The sequence below is a fragment of the Carassius carassius genome, chromosome 50, assembly GCF_963082965.1.
Source record: "Carassius carassius chromosome 50, fCarCar2.1, whole genome shotgun sequence".
Lineage (NCBI taxonomy): Eukaryota > Metazoa > Chordata > Actinopteri > Cypriniformes > Cyprinidae > Carassius > Carassius carassius.
Window position 1 is genome coordinate 399,182 of NC_081804.1, and position 15,819 is coordinate 415,000.

General features: G+C 44.0%; 1 long non-coding RNA gene across 1 annotated transcript; it reads right to left on the reverse strand.

Moving 5' to 3' along the window:
- Positions 1 to 4,733: 4,733 nt before the first annotated feature.
- On the reverse strand, positions 4,734 to 8,411 carry LOC132133737 (uncharacterized). Its single transcript, XR_009429218.1, has 3 exons — positions 8,292 to 8,411; positions 5,878 to 5,961; positions 4,734 to 4,925 (listed from the first exon to the last, which is right to left on the reverse strand). It is a non-coding gene; the product is annotated as an uncharacterized LOC132133737 (long non-coding RNA).
- Positions 8,412 to 15,819: the final 7,408 nt, after the last annotated feature.

Here is a 15,819-nt window from a genome sequence, read left to right on the forward strand (position 1 = left end):
GATTGCAGTTTATAATGCAATGCAAGTACATGTTGCATCTCAGTGTCACCACTAGGAACTAGAAAAAACTATAGAGTTATTTTTCAAACAGCAACAGTTAAATGAGAATCTTGCCATGCAAATTAGTTAAAATAATAATGCATGCTTTATTGACAAATATTAGAACATTTTTCTCTCCCCTGCGAACAAGCTTGCAATGTGCTCACCAATCATTCACATCACTATTTTCTTTTTTGCATTTTTGTTTATTATTATTATTTTTTTACATTCATTTAATTTTATATGTATTATTAAAATAATATATATATATATATATATATATGAGAACAGCTTTTGTCTTCTCCAGATGTTCACTGATGGACTGGAGTGCTGTGGATTATTGTGATGTTTTTATCAGCTGTTTGGACTCTCATTCTGATGGCACCCATTCACATCCATTGCTGAGACACTGATGCAATGCTACGTTTCTCCAACAAACTCGACCTGAAAGTGAGGACATTTTCAGCATTTTTTTTTTTTTTTTGGTAAAAGCACCTTTTAAAAGACGCTCTGACTGATTTAACTCTTTATGCATTCACTGACATTTAAGGCAAAATACACGGACGTCTCGAACAATGCAAATGTCTGTCAGAAGCATCTGTGCAGGAAACCAAGACACTTAAAGCAGCTGTAAGCGATTTGCAGAGCAGAGACGCTTCTGAGCCGCAGGGGAGAGTCTGAGATTTAACCAGACAAAAAGAGAACCGGAAAAGATTAGAAGAGAGATCAAACTTTAAAGACACTTTAGCTTTATTTTTCCACAAAACAGCAGAAGTCGACGGCTGCCTCCGAGAGCTCTCGGGAAGCTCCCCCTGGTGAGCTCGGAAGTCATAAATAGGATGTGAAGAGCGCTTAAGTGAACTTAGTTGGAAACGGATGTGTTGGGTAATGCATAAATCTCTTATAGTTTTTCCCTTAGGCCTGTTTCGCGGGTCAGAAGCACATGAGCATTTAGCAAAGTAGCAAATTCTGACTTTAAGTTGCATGAAATATCATTAGCGTTGGAGAGAATTGTGGGAAATGTAGTTTTGTTGCACAAATATCTGTTTCTGGTATCTGGATGCTGAGCTGGATTGGGTTTCCGCTAGACATATCGTTTGGTGTCGAGGCCAAATTATTTAATTTTAGTCCCATCTGCCTCAGAATCTTCATGTTAATACATGTTTTAAAATAACAACATTTTTTATATGGTTTTTGTTTTAGTTAACTATGATAACCCTTATCAATAAATCACTGGAAAAGCTTCAACAACTTGTCAAAATGAATAATATTTCTAAAAGCAGCATAAATCAGACTTATGTGGTGCAAACAGCACCTCTCTCTGACCATAGCGAATGACCCTTGGCTGCACTGCAGGGACAATGAACAGTGTTGCAACACAGTGGATAAAATTAGACGGTGCTGATGTGATTATGAGACCCTAGAGAGGCAGAACACATCTCCAACAAGCCAGAGTTCAACAAGGATGCCACACAATACTGACAGTACTCATATCATAACCACAAATACTTATTCTCCCTCCTCCTCTCCAGGCAGACGTTTCTAAACTTATCCTTTCCAATCATCCTACTACCTGCCCGCTTGATCCTATTCCCACTCACCTCCTTAAGGCAAATTCTTCTTCAGTTATACTTTATCAACTCTTCACACTGGTACATTTCCCGCAGCATTCAGGCTCGATTCAGCAAGCAGGCTCTGATAACCACATTGCTGAAGAAACCATCTCTAAATCCAGCACTTCTAGAAAACTACAGACCGGTATCCCTTCTTCCATTCATTGCAAAGACACTTGAGTGAGTTGTGTTCAACCAGCTTTCTATGTTCCTTGTACAGAACAACCTCCTGGACAGCAACCAATCTGGCTTCAAAAGTGGCCACTCAACTGAGACTGCTCTGCTCTCAGTTACTGAAGCCCTGCGACTAGCAAGAGCAGCTTCAAAATCCTCAGTACTCATCTTACTGGACCTGTCTGCTGCTTTTGACACTGTTAATCACCAGATTCTCCTGTTCACCCTCAGAAAGATGGTCATCTCTGGAACCGCACTCCTGTGGTTGAAGTCCTACCTCTCTGATAGATCCTTTAGGGTATTTTGGAGCGGTGAAGTTTCTAAGTCACAACTTCTCGCTACTGGCGTTCCTCAAGGCTCAGTACTTGGACCACTTCTCTTCTTCATCTACATGTCATCTTTAAGATCTGTCATTCAGAAGCATGACTTTTCCTATTACTGCTATGCTGATGGCACTCAGCTCTACTTCTCATTCCAGCCAGATGATCCAGCATTGCAGTCTGTCTGACAGACATCTCTGGCTAGATGAAGGATCATCACCTTCAACTCAACCTTGCTAAGACAGAACTGTCTGTGGACTTATCCAACCCAGCACTTCATCACAACCTCTTTATACAGCTGGGTTCATCAACCATAACTCCTTCCAGGACAGCCAGAAACCTAGGAGTTGTGATGGATCATCAGTTAAGCTTCACAGACCATATTGCTATAACGACCCGGTCCTGCAGGTTTGCCTTATACAACATTTTGAATTGACAATTGACAATATTTTTGTTTGCATTGAACTTACAGCACTGCAACTTTGCATATATTGTTTAAGCTCAGACAGCAACATTTCACACAAACTAACGTTAAAAAAGTAAAATCCCAATTAACCACCCCTTTCATCTCATTAGGGTTTGAACAGCTCATATTTGTTTATCTATGATGTTCTCACCTCGAAGGAAATTTATGCTCCTCGACTAAATATGACAATAATGAAGACGTATCCAGATCTGTCCTGCTGTTCTGATGTGGGTCGGTTTTCATTTGCAGATTCACAGTGTTTTTGACAGTTCAAAACCCTGTTTATTTCCACTGCAGCACACACTCACACACACACACACACACACACACACTCCCTAAGCGAATACTTCAAAGCTGTCATCACCTGTTCGGATGAATGAATGTGGACTGTGTGTTACAGTGATTTATCGTGGGTTAGCAGAGGTGACTGTAGCACGGCCTCGAGAGGCTTTCTGCTCATAATGCATCAGAAGCACCTGTAAGATTATAAATTACTGCATTTCATCACATTTTCAGCGGTCACTGTTCTGGAGGCATTTTTAGAATTGAACCCCCTCCAAAGTAAAAAAAAAAAAAACCAATTATTTTCAAAAAGTTTACACACTCATAGAATATTTTACATTTTGTTGATTTTTAAAACTTGTTATATTTTATTCTATTAGGTTCAATTAGTATTACTGTTTTTTTGTATGTATTTATTTACTTTGTTCATTTATTTATTGTAATATTTATCTTTTTGTTTTAATTTATTAATTTAAATTTATTAATTTGTTAATTTAAATTGCATTTTCTTATTTTTATTTATTTTTCATTTTTAATAGGCTTGGTTAGATTAAATTTTATAGTATGTTAAATTCAAATTGTATCAATATTTTTATTTATTCATTGTACTGATTCAGTTATATAAATCAGTTTATTGGTTTTTTTTTTTCAAATGCGTGTTATTTTAATATGTTAAATTCAAATGCATTACTATGTTTTCATTTTTAATATATTTGGATATTTTATTTTTACTAGGTTCAATTTAAATTGACTTTTTTAAAAATTCATTTAGTCTAAATGAATTTAGTTTAGTTAATTTTTTGGCTTATTTTTGTATTCATTTTAAATCAACCTGATATTCTATTATTATGTTTCACTTCATTTTATGCTTTCATAAAACAAGTTACACGTCTTCTATCTCTTGAATGCAATACTGTAGTTCTAGAGAATCATAACTAGATTTGGTTTTGTTCTCGAATCGAACCCCTACACTGATGTTGTGTGAAGGTGTGTGTGTGTATTCTCCAGCGGGTATAAACTGAACTGTAGTCCTCACATGCTGAAGTGTTTCGGTTTGCAGATTGGTTTCATTTGGTTCAGGTGTGTTATTATTTATTTGTTTGTTGTCGTCTTGCGGTGATTGGTTTGACGTGATCCAGATGGATATCTTTAAATAATCTTTTCCCATTTGGTGGAAAGAGACGCTTTTGAAGGCAGGCCGTGATTATAGAGTCGTTTATAAAGAGTCAGGAGACAAACATACAGCTGCAGCCATGCAAATAAAACAACACAAGATAACAATAATTATGCCTTATGCAATTACCGTTTTGTGTGATTAGGGTGTGTGTGGCCATATGGAAGCTTACCGTGGGAGTCTAGATTAATTCTAATGCATGAACACACACACACGCACGCACACGCACAAACAGAGGCAGGTTTTTAGCAGATGGGAAGTAGCAGCACAATATTATTTTATAATCTTTTTTTTTTTTATTATTTGCACCCCTGGTATGAGTAGTTATAAATTGATTGATTAATGCTGGTATTTTCATTTAGCTTTTATTAAAAACACACTATAAGAACAGCACTTATGGCTGTGAAAACACACAAAATCCTCAGGTGCTCACTGTTCAGAATCACAGTTGATCAAATATGACTTCATAAAGATCAAAGCTTTTCTCGGATACTTCTGTATTTAATCATTCAGCAGTACAGTCTTCAGATGTTTATAGCAGGCATCAGCCTGTTTAACATTCACACTAAATACGTTTGATTAATCCACGTCATTTTCAGTCTGACAGCGTCTGAAACGCAGTGGAACGCCTTTAATGTTCAGGAAACATTGAGTAGAGAATAATGTACATCAGCAGCATCTTCAAGATCTTTATTAAAAAACAAGCATGTTGTGTAAAGAGGCTTTGGTGGAAGATTCGATATTTGGATCAACAGCAACATCTCTCATGTCAGTGAAAAGTCTAATTAATCATGTGCACTAATGAGGGTGTGTTAAAATCACAGCCACGGGCGGAAACAGATCACAGAGCAAATTAACTGATAAAGAGAGAGAGAAACAATGCTTCACGTATAGGCTACTTCAGTAATCTTGTGGGGTTTTCGTCTTTCTGTAGGCTGTCTTGCATTGATGCATATCACTGGTGTTTGTGTTTATTGAAGTGTGTGTCCTGTGAGAACGCATGCATGCATTTGTATGTGAGCACAGCTTTAAATGATCTTGATTTGGTCTGCAAAGGGTTTCGTTGTTGTCATCTCACTATTTGACAGCGGCTTATTTCTTACAAACATACAGTATCTTTTGTCTTCTCCAGATGTTAACTGATGGACTGGAGTGCTGTGTTCTTTTTAATCAGCTGTTTGGACTCTCATTCTGACGGCACCCATTCACATCAATTGCTGAGACACTGATGCAATGAAACATTAGTGCATAAATTGCCAATTTAATTTATTAGTTCATAAAAACATTGTGTGGCTTGTCACTAATGAAACTATTTACATCTCAACTGGTTATAAACATGCTGAAATGAATAAACAGATTAAACCGAATCCAAATTGCTCCATTAAGTGATTCTTATATTTTATTAAAATTTGAATATTGGATATTTATTTAAATATCTTATTTAAAAAGTTCATGTCAAGTTAGAGAAAAGCATTTGAATGAACTTTTATTTTAAAAGCTGCAAATTATACAGCCTTTAACTGAATTCAAAGACTTTTACTGAAAACACTTGCATATGGTGCAAAGCATTATCATTTTCAATCCAAACTTATGCGAGCAATCATTTATTGAAAACTTATCTGCATAAACATAAGCCACATTCGTGTTAAAATGCAAGGTTACCTTTTCTGTTAGATACACGAAACCCATGCAGCGGTTTACAATCTTTTTTTCAATATTGCTACCATAAAACACTGATGGCATCTGCCTGGAAATGACTTTAAAGGGACAGTTCACCCAAAAATATAAATTAACCCATGATTTACTCACCCTCAAGCCATCCTAAGTGTATGACTTTCTTCAGTTAGACGAATCCAATCAGAGTTTTATTAAAATTGTCCTGGCTCTCCATAGCTTTATAATGGCAGTGAATGGGTGTCATTTTTCAACAGTCCAATAAAGCACATCCATCCATCATAAAAAGTGCCTCACGTGGCTCCAAAGGGTGAATAAAGGCCTCCTGTAGTGAATCAACGTGTTTTTGTAAGAAAAATATAAATTTTTTAAAAATATAAACTGTTTGTTGTGTTTCTGGATTCGTCGTAAGCTTCTGCTGTGTTTTTTGCCCGAATAAACGTGCATTCGACAGTTAATGCAAGCTAGAGGATACGGTTTATAAAAAGTTTTAAATATGGATGTTTTTCTTACATGCCTTTATTCACCCTTCGGAAATGTGTGAGGCACTTTTTATGATGATACGATTAGATATAAATGATCTCAAAGCAAACCATGACACTAACACAGGCTAATTTCCCACATCTGGTTGTTGTAACTGCATTAAGCAGCCTCAGCACCACCAAACTAATTCACTTTAGCAGAGGAATAAAAAACTGTAATCTTTAAAAACCCAATATCAGCCGTTATAAATCCGAGTCGCTCACAAACAGGAAGCCAAACAGAGCTAAATGGATTTGGCATGAAGCTTACAAACCATTTAAACGAACAATCCCTGGGAAATTAATCAGGATTTGCAACAAAGCAGAGTTTTGCGCGATCACACATCTGATAAACCGCTTGCCAGATATATGCATTCAATGCTCTTTTGCGAGCTGCATTATTATATACCAACATGTTATCGGTGCCAATATTGATGCACGCTTTGAGCCGACCCAGAAGCATCTGAACGGAGATAAGAGAGGTCAAACTAGCATTTTATCAGGAACAAATGATGGTCAGGAGCGCAATCTAAACCTGCTATGACATTTAGACGCCAAATGAGAAAAGATCCGTCCATCGGAGAGAGCGAGGTGAGACATAGAAAAGGGTTTTTAACCAGATTGTCTATTGCACGAGTAAGCCTCTAACCTTTCTTCAGCATTCTCTCAGGGATATTCTCTCAGCGCTCAAGGCAATGTCCTGTTGTGACCAGCATATACGAGACTACTGCATATAAATTCAAAGGGAATGTGTTTTAGTAGTCACGATGACACACAGGCTGAGGAAAGCTTCACATGTATACACGATCAAAATACACACTATTTAATTGTATTAGCACGCATTTCTGTCCTTATTAGGAATGATTCATCATGCATATTGGCACGATTTGAAGAATAATTCATGTCTGTAGCACAAAATATGACCAGATTTGACATTTGGCTTCGCAAATACCTTGAATAAGCCAAATAAGCAATAGCGTTTCTTGCCATCTTCCTATCAAAATCGACAAAAAGCAAAAGACAGACGGAGACATATTGAAAATAACCCAACTTCCTAAAGATAATAGATAATCCACAAGTGGGCAGATGACATGCGGATCATATATTTTTAGCAAAGTACTGATCATGTTAATGCTGGTGTTGATGTAAATCTCCCATTTGTGTTTTTTCTGTCCTATTCAATCTAACATAAGAGGTTGAAACTAGTCCGCTAGGCTAGTATTAGCCACTAAACTTCAACTCTAGGCTGTAAGGTCATCCCGGAGACCACCGGTTGCTCTCTAATCTAATAGAGCAGTTCGATTCGATTAAAAAGGCGTTTGTCTGCACTGAGCACATGTAAACAGGAGACACAGCAAGGACTTATTAGTGCATTAATTTGTTTTTCATGGGAAATCTGCAAGCTGTAACGAGACACAGTGATGAGGAAAAAGAGAGACCAAGAGCTATTCACTGAAATACTAGCCTTGATTCATCGTTTCTGCCGTTTTGATATATGCTTTCGATTCCTTTTGCATTTCAGCTGACGCATGGATTTTTGCTCAGTGACATAGAAACCTAGTCAAATTAGATTGACCGTATGAACATAAAAGGGTTTCATCTTCAGAAATTAGATTTCATTTCCGTCATTCAAGGTGAGAAAATTTCCTGTAGAAGATTCAGGAAATATATTAATCATAGCCTGGCATGCGGTGATGGACAGCTCAGAGAAATTAGGACATGAGATTGTGTGCATGTAAGGGAGAGAATGATGGACTGGGAACAAAGGGAATGATCGCTGGTCTCATAAGGCTCCAGACAGTCAGCGTCCCTCGTGTATAACTCTACCGAAATACATTTAACCATCTGCCTGCCGTCCGCTCGATTCAAAAACAGCTCAGCTATTGGTTTTCTGTTCATTCTTTAACATGCACCATGCTTTATTTAGGAGACTGTGATGTGCTATAGTCAAGAAGAAATGGGATAAGAGGGAAAGACTCCTCTCTCCATGCATTTATGTGAAATTGACAAAGTAATCAAACAACTCACCGACTCCAATATTATCAGTGTCTGTCACAATTGAAATGATGATCGGTGAAGGTTCACCTCCTTGTCTGAGATCAGAGATCCAAAAACAAGGTGATTATAATATTAAAAAAAACACAATAAAAAACAGATTCTAGATTAAGCGACATATTTGAAAGTGCACAGAAACCTTTTGAAAAGGTCAGGATGGCTGTGGTTATCAGAGATCGTTTCTGCCATTCACCTGTCTGTTGTTTAGCAATGCAAACGAGGCTGGTCTGATCTGGACCTGCAGAGTTGAGCTGTAACCCTAATCAAACACACCGGAGCAAGCCCATCAATGTCTTTGGGACGGTCAGAAAATCCCAGACAGGTGACTTTGATTAGGGTTGGAGCTAAACTCTGGGCAAGATTTGAGGAACCCATGTAGAATATATGTGATTTTAGGATTATATGTAAAAAAAAAACACCAAGCACACTAATCTGAGATTTAACACCTGCATTAAAGGAGCCTACCAGTTCTGTGGTATTAATGAAGACCTTTTGTACTATGATTTTCTCAATATTTAGATTTTTTTTTGCTCCCTCAGATTCCCGATTTTTTGGTGAAATATTGTCTTCCCAACAAACCTTACATCAATGGAAAGCTAATTTATCCAGCTTTAATATGATGTATAAATCTAAATTTAGAAAAATGGACATTGGTTTTAGATTGGATTGGTTTTGTGCTCCTGGGTCACATATATTTCCTTGTTGATCGCTTTAAGTATTTTCACTTTTTGCACTTTGTTGATTTATGGAAACTTTGTAAAACTGATTTCTGTCAATTGTGCTGCGAGATCACGACGTGCTGAACCTTGTGAAAGAGACTAGCAATGTGCCATTTAAGAGTTCCCTCTCGAGAGTACTCTCGTACTGCGTAAGCTAGCTTACGCTATGGGAAAAGGTCCCCTTTTCTCGAGAATATGAAGCCAAAAATTATCCTTAATTTTTAAATAATGTAAAACGCAGTGCTGCAGCACAGCAGACCCAAGCGAAGCGGCTCGCGCGCTTATTGGCTGTGCTGCGGCAACTGCAGCAACCTATGGTGAGGCGGCGGAGAGTAACGAACCAATGGGGGCGCTTCGCGCCCATTGGACGTCAAAGCGCGCCAAAATAGGCGTGGCTGGAACTATGTAAGCCACCACTTCACCATAGGGATCAGATTTCATCTCCTTCAGCGATCTCACCTGCACTTCGCTGTCTTCTCCGGAGAAGCCTCTACACGCCGTCGAAAAGCCTCTCAGCGGGATAGCACTGCAACGCAGATCTGAGGACGCCGGCTCGTGCTTCATCTCGACGCCACCTTCAGCACTCGCTTCCTGCTGCGCCATCCGGCGTGACTATATCCTTTTCAAAGCTAGTGTGTTTGCCGCTGCATCACACTTTTTTCCTCCAGAATTCGAGGCGTTGTTTCAAATGCCTCGGGCCTGCGCTTTCTGCCGAGGCCCTCTGCCCAGCGAGGACCGCCACATCATCTGTGTCTCCTGCCTGGGCCGCGAGCATGCTGAGAGCGCACTCTTCAAGGGCGGCTGCCCTGAGTGCGACGACATGGCTATATCGACCCTGCGGGCTCGATTAGCTCAAACCAGCCACGATGCTCCACCCGCTCCGCCTCTTCTCTCTCAAGTGCCGCGTAAGAAACGCCGCGATCAGAGAATGCCTGAGCATACTGCTACACGCGAGCTCACGCCGGAACACTCCCCGCGTGCCTCGCCCGCTCTCTCTCCTTCGCCTGTCCTCTTCGTGGACGAGCAGTGCCAGTCCCTGCTCACCAGCGCCCCCTTCTCCTTCGGAGCGCCTGAGGCGGAAGAGGACAGACACGACAGCCTTTCTCTCGCCGCGTCCAGTAGTGAGGAATGGTCGGGCTCCATTGCGGACCCCCCCCCCTCTACAGCACCCAGCTGCACCGGACAACGCGCCGATATCGACGCGGAGCTTACTCGCGTGCTTACAAGGGCTGTCAGCGACCTTCAGCTCGACTGGTCTCCTCCAGACGAGCCCGCTAAAAGCAAGCTGGATGAATGGTTCCTGCAGGGGCGCCCTTCGGCCCCTCCGCAAAGAAACGCCCCCTTCTTCCCGGAAGTTCACAATGAACTCACGAAGTCGTGGAAAGCCCTATTCTCCGCACGCTTGAAGACTTCTGTCTCGTTAGCGCTCTCCTCTGTCGACGGCGCCCGAGACCACGGTTACGAGAGCCTCCCCCCTCTCGAGGAGGCTATTGCTGCACACCTCTGCCCGCCCTCAGCCGCTGGATGGCGGTCGAAGCCTGTGCATCCATCCAAGCCGTGCCGCACCACCTCAGCTCTCGCTGGCCGAGCTTACACCTCCGCTGGTCAAGCTGCTTCGGCTCTACACACCATGGCTGTGCTGCAGGTTTTTCAGGCCAGACTTCTCCGTAACCTGGACGAGTCTGCCCCAGATACCTATGACTTTAAAGATCTCCGCAGCGCTACTGATCTAGCCCTGCGTGCGACAAAGACCACAGCACAAGCGATCGGCCGAAGCATGGCAAGCCTCGCTGTTTTAGAGCGACACCTCTGGCTCACGCTCACGGAGATGAAAGACGCCGACAAATCCGCCTTTCTCGACTCTCCTATCTCGCCTTCCGGCCTCTTTGGCCAGTCGGTTAAGGGTTTCGCTGAACGCTTCACTGAGGCTCAGAAAACGTCACAGGCAATGAGACACTTCCTGCCGAAACGCTCTAGCTCTGCTGCGGGACGCCGTAGAAATGCGCCGCCCCCTCAGACCTCGAAGCCATCGCAGCCAGACTTACAGTCTCGCCCAGCGACCAAAACCCAGCACCGCTCTCGCTCTACGAGCCGCAAACCGCCAGAGAGACGGGGACCTCGGCCCAGGATTGTGCTGAACCCCGAGCCTCCGAAGCCCTCCTGACCTTCGGGCTGAAAAGACCGTGGTTAAGTCCCGCTGCGGCCGGACCACCACACAAGAAACCTCACATGCTTCCTCCAATCCCCTCACTAAAGGTGGTTGGAGATGTCTATACTGCAGTAAACGAGCCTGTTACAATGCACGCACGCCTGCACACAAACGCCGTTTTCACGGCGACCTCAATAAAGCACAAAAAGAGCTTTTTCTATGTAGGCAGTGTGCCCACTACACAGTACGCACCCCTACATGTATACACACTCCCCCAAGTGTCACAAAGACTCACTCGGGTCTCCTTTCATGCCCACCTTCCCGCTCGCGCCGGAGGTGCTCTAAATGTAGCGCGCGTGCCCACTTCTCAGTGCGCAACCCTACAAATAAGCGCTGTCACCACAGTGTCACAAGCACAGCATACTCGAGCTACTGGTCCCCTCATAACAGGCGGCCAGTGCCCGAAGCACATTCAACCCATAGCCGCACGAGCCGCTGCATGGCAGGCCATCCCCGGCATATCAAATTGGGTTTTGAATATAATAAAACGAGGTTACTCGCTCCAGTTCGCTCGCAGACCGCCGCGCTTTCGCGCCGTGGTCGAAACGAAAGTGAAAAGCGAAATGACACACGTCCTTCGCGCCGAACTGATAAACCTTCTTGCAAATGGGGCGATAGAAACTGTCCCCCCTGCGCAGCGCGAGTCAGGCTTTTACAGCCGCTACTTCCTCGTACCAAAAAAGGATGGCGGTCTCAGACCCATCCTAGATCTCAGACGTTTGAACAAAGCGCTTATGACGCGATCGTTCAAAATGTTAACTACCAAACAAATACTCGCGCAAATTCGCCCGAGGGATTGGTTTTTCTCAGTGGATCTGAAAGACGCTTACTTTCACATTCAAATAGCACCCCATCACAGGCCATTCTTGAGATTCGCCTTCGAGGGGCAGACTTATCAGTACATGGTTCTTCCATTCGGCCTCTCCGTAGCGCCCCGTACGTTTACACGGTGCATGGATGCCGCTCTCGCACCCCTGAGAATGCGGGGAGTGCGAGTATTGAACTACCTCGACGACTGGCTAGTTTTAGCCCATTCCGAGGAACTACTGACGACACACAGATCCTGGATCCTCAGCCATTTAGAATGCCTGGGTCTCACGATCAACACTGTCAAGAGCGCTCTGTCTCCCAGCCAGAGGATTTCCTTTTTGGGGATAGACATAGACTCTGTGACATGTACAGCGCGTCTGACGTCACAGCGCGCTCTCACTATTCAGCATTTAGCCGTGTCGTTCAAAGCCGGGTCTCTTTACCCGCTCAAACGATTTCAGGAAATGCTAGGTCTGATGGCATCAGCCTCTGCGGTTCTCAAACTGGGCCTGCTGCGCATGCGCCCACTACAGCGTTGGCTGAGAGACCGTGTTCCAGCGCGTGCCTGGATTTCCGGCCGCGCGCGCATCAGGGTGACCCACGGCTGCATCACAGCTCTGGCCCCTTGGAAGATAGCCAACTGGTATCAGTTAGGCGTAAGCACAGGCGCTGTCTCGAAATGGAAAGTAGTCTCGACAGATGCATCCAACCTCGGTTGGGGCGCCCTGTACGAGGGCAGGTCTGCCTCCGGCCTCTGGTCGAGCCCGGAGCGACTGTTACACATAAACTGTCTGGAGATGATAGCGGTCGAACTATCCCTGAAAGCTTTCCTCCCATTTTTAAAGGGCCACCACGTTTTGGTCAGATCAGACAGCATGTCAGTGGTGGCCTACATAAATCGCCAGGGTGGTGTCAGGTCAGAAACCTTGCACACCCTGACCGAGCGTCTTCTGACATGGGCACATTACAATCTGCGCTCGCTAAAGGCAGCGCATGTACCTGGCATCCTGAACCGGGGCCCGGACATGCTTTCCAGGGCGAATGTTCCCCCGGGGGAGTGGTCTCTTCACCCACAGACGGTTCAGTTGATGTGGAGCATCTTCGGCAGGGCAGAGGTCGACCTCTTCGCCTCAGAAGACAACGCTCATTGCCCAATATATTTTTCAAAGAGCAGGGACGCGCTGGCCCTCGATTGGCCCAGACGCCCGCTTTATGCCTTCCCACCAGTCGCGATGCTACCGCAGGTCATCGATCGGGTCAGGAAGAGCAGATGTGCTATGCTGCTAGTAGCCCCACTCTGGACGACCCAACCTTGGTTCTCCGAGCTGATGCAGCTGTCCAGTACAGCCCCATGGCCAATACCGCTGCGGAAAGATCTCCTCACGCAGCTGAAGGGCGCGCTCTGGCATCCCCACCCCGAACTTTGGGCCCTTCATGTATGGCCCCTCAACGGGTACCCGGGAACCTCCCTGAGGGAGTGTTAAAGACCATTACGGAAGCCAGAGCGCCCTCAACCAGGCGCCTATACGCGCAGAAATGGTCAGTGTTCTCCACCTGGTGCGGGACACGGAACCTAGACCCTCACTTATGTGACGTGACGGAGATACTCTCCTTCCTACAGGAGCGTTTAGATGCGGGCAGATCCCCGTCTACGCTCAAAGTGTATGTGGCAGCCATTGCAGCTTCTCATGCTCCGGTGGCCGGCCTATCACTGGGAAAAAACGAACTGGTCATTCGTTTCCTTAAGGGAGCTCGTCGGATGAACCCTCCCCGACCCCCTTCAATCCCTTCCTGGGACCTGTCTACGGTCCTAGAGGCCTTAAAGGGCCCCCCTTTTGAACCGCTTCAGTCTGTCGATATGAAGCTTCTTTCGTTCAAAACCGCTTTTCTACTGGCTCTGGCCTCAGTCAAGCGAGTGGGGGATTTACATGCGCTATCTGTAAGCGCTGACTGTCTCGAGTTTGGGCTTAATGACTCCAGAGTCATTCTCAGACCAAGACACGGCTATGTCCCCAAGGTGCTCTCAACACCGTTCAGAGCGCAGGTCATCTCGCTGTCAGCCCTTTCCTCGCAAAGCGACGAAAGCAACGCGAGCTTCATCTGCCCCGTCAGGGCTCTTAAAACCTATATTGCGCGCTCCGCCTTATTCAGGAGGTCGGACCAGCTCTTCATATGCTTTGGTGGGCGCACCCGAGGTCTCGCCACCACGAAGCGATGGATAGTAGACACTATCTCGCTGGCTTACAAATCTAAGGGCCTTCACTGCCCGTTCGACATCAGAGCCCATTCCACCCGAGGTATGGCCTCGTCATGTGCGTGGTCCTGCGGGATACCACTGGATGATATCTGTGCGGCGGCAGGCTGGGCCTCTCCGTCCACATTTATTAGATTCTATAATCTGCAAGTCCCTGCCCTGCAGGCCAGGGTACTTTCTATATAGACGTGCTAAGCCTTATCACGTCCCCCTTTTTTCGTTCCCTATATAAAGCTCACTAAGGTTGGCTGTTGGGACTGGGATTTCTCCTGCTATAAAGCCCCGAGCTCTCGCCTCGGGCTGTGACAGGTCGAAGTTCCCGAGCACGCACGGCGTTTTACATTGTGTTCCCATAGCGTAAGCTAGCTTACGCAGTACGAGAGTACTCTCGAAAGGGAACGTACTCGGTTACTAACGTAACCTTGGTTCCCTGAGATGAGGGAACGAGTACTGCGTAACCTGCCGTGCTATGTGCTCGGACCGGGTGATCGCTTCTGTCGATTTAAAACCTGATCCCTATGGTGAAGCGGTGGCTTATATAGTTCCAGCCACGCCTATTTTGGCGCGCTCTGACGTCCAATGGGCGCGAAGCGCCCCCATTGGTTCGTTACTCTCCGCCGCCTCACCATAGGTTGCTGCAGTTGCCGCAGCACAGCCAATAAGCGCGCGAGCCGCTTCGCTTGGGTCTGCTGTGCTGCAGCACTGCGTTTTACATTATTTAAAAATTAAGGATAATTTTTGGCTTCATATTCTCGAGAAAAGGGGACCTTTTCCCATAGCGTAAGCTAGCTTACGCAGTACTCGTTCCCTCATCTCAGGGAACCGAGGTTACGTTAGTAACCGAGTACGTTCTGTATCTTAATGACCTGTATGCATTAATATTTAGTTTTTAACTTAAAGCAACTTGCATTGCATTTAAGGTTTGTTCAGTTCATGCACTGACTGGGAATCAAACCCAAAGTTTTAAAGTTGTTCTATACCTCCTTTACCTTGCATAGAGTCACAGGATTCAATAGGTCTTACAATATGGTTTCTGAGTGAGCTTTAGTATAATATAAGGTTAAAAATGTTAAGTAAATGTATGATTATTTATCAGAAGTTTAATAGTTTTTTTGTATCATTAAAATAATTGTATCATGTTTTGGTATTATGCAACAGATAAATACATGTACTTTGTATCATGTGCTCAATTAAGTTCTTCATGTACAATTTGCACAAAGTGAATATGTGAGGCAAGTTTTGTTTGGAAAATTTAGGAATATTTTGCATTAGTTGGATATATTTGCATTGAATATTTGCAAAATTACTGTTTGCGATTTGTATTTTTACAACTTTTATTTTTTTTCAAAAAGCTTTTGAATAATTGTTCTGAAAGTTTCTGACTTGGCAGATGTATTTACTTTGCATCACTCAAACTTAACTGATTGACTGTATTTGCATAATCACTATCTAATGATTTTTGTGGCAGTACTGAGAATGCAAGCTTCACTTGCATGCATGGATATGAAT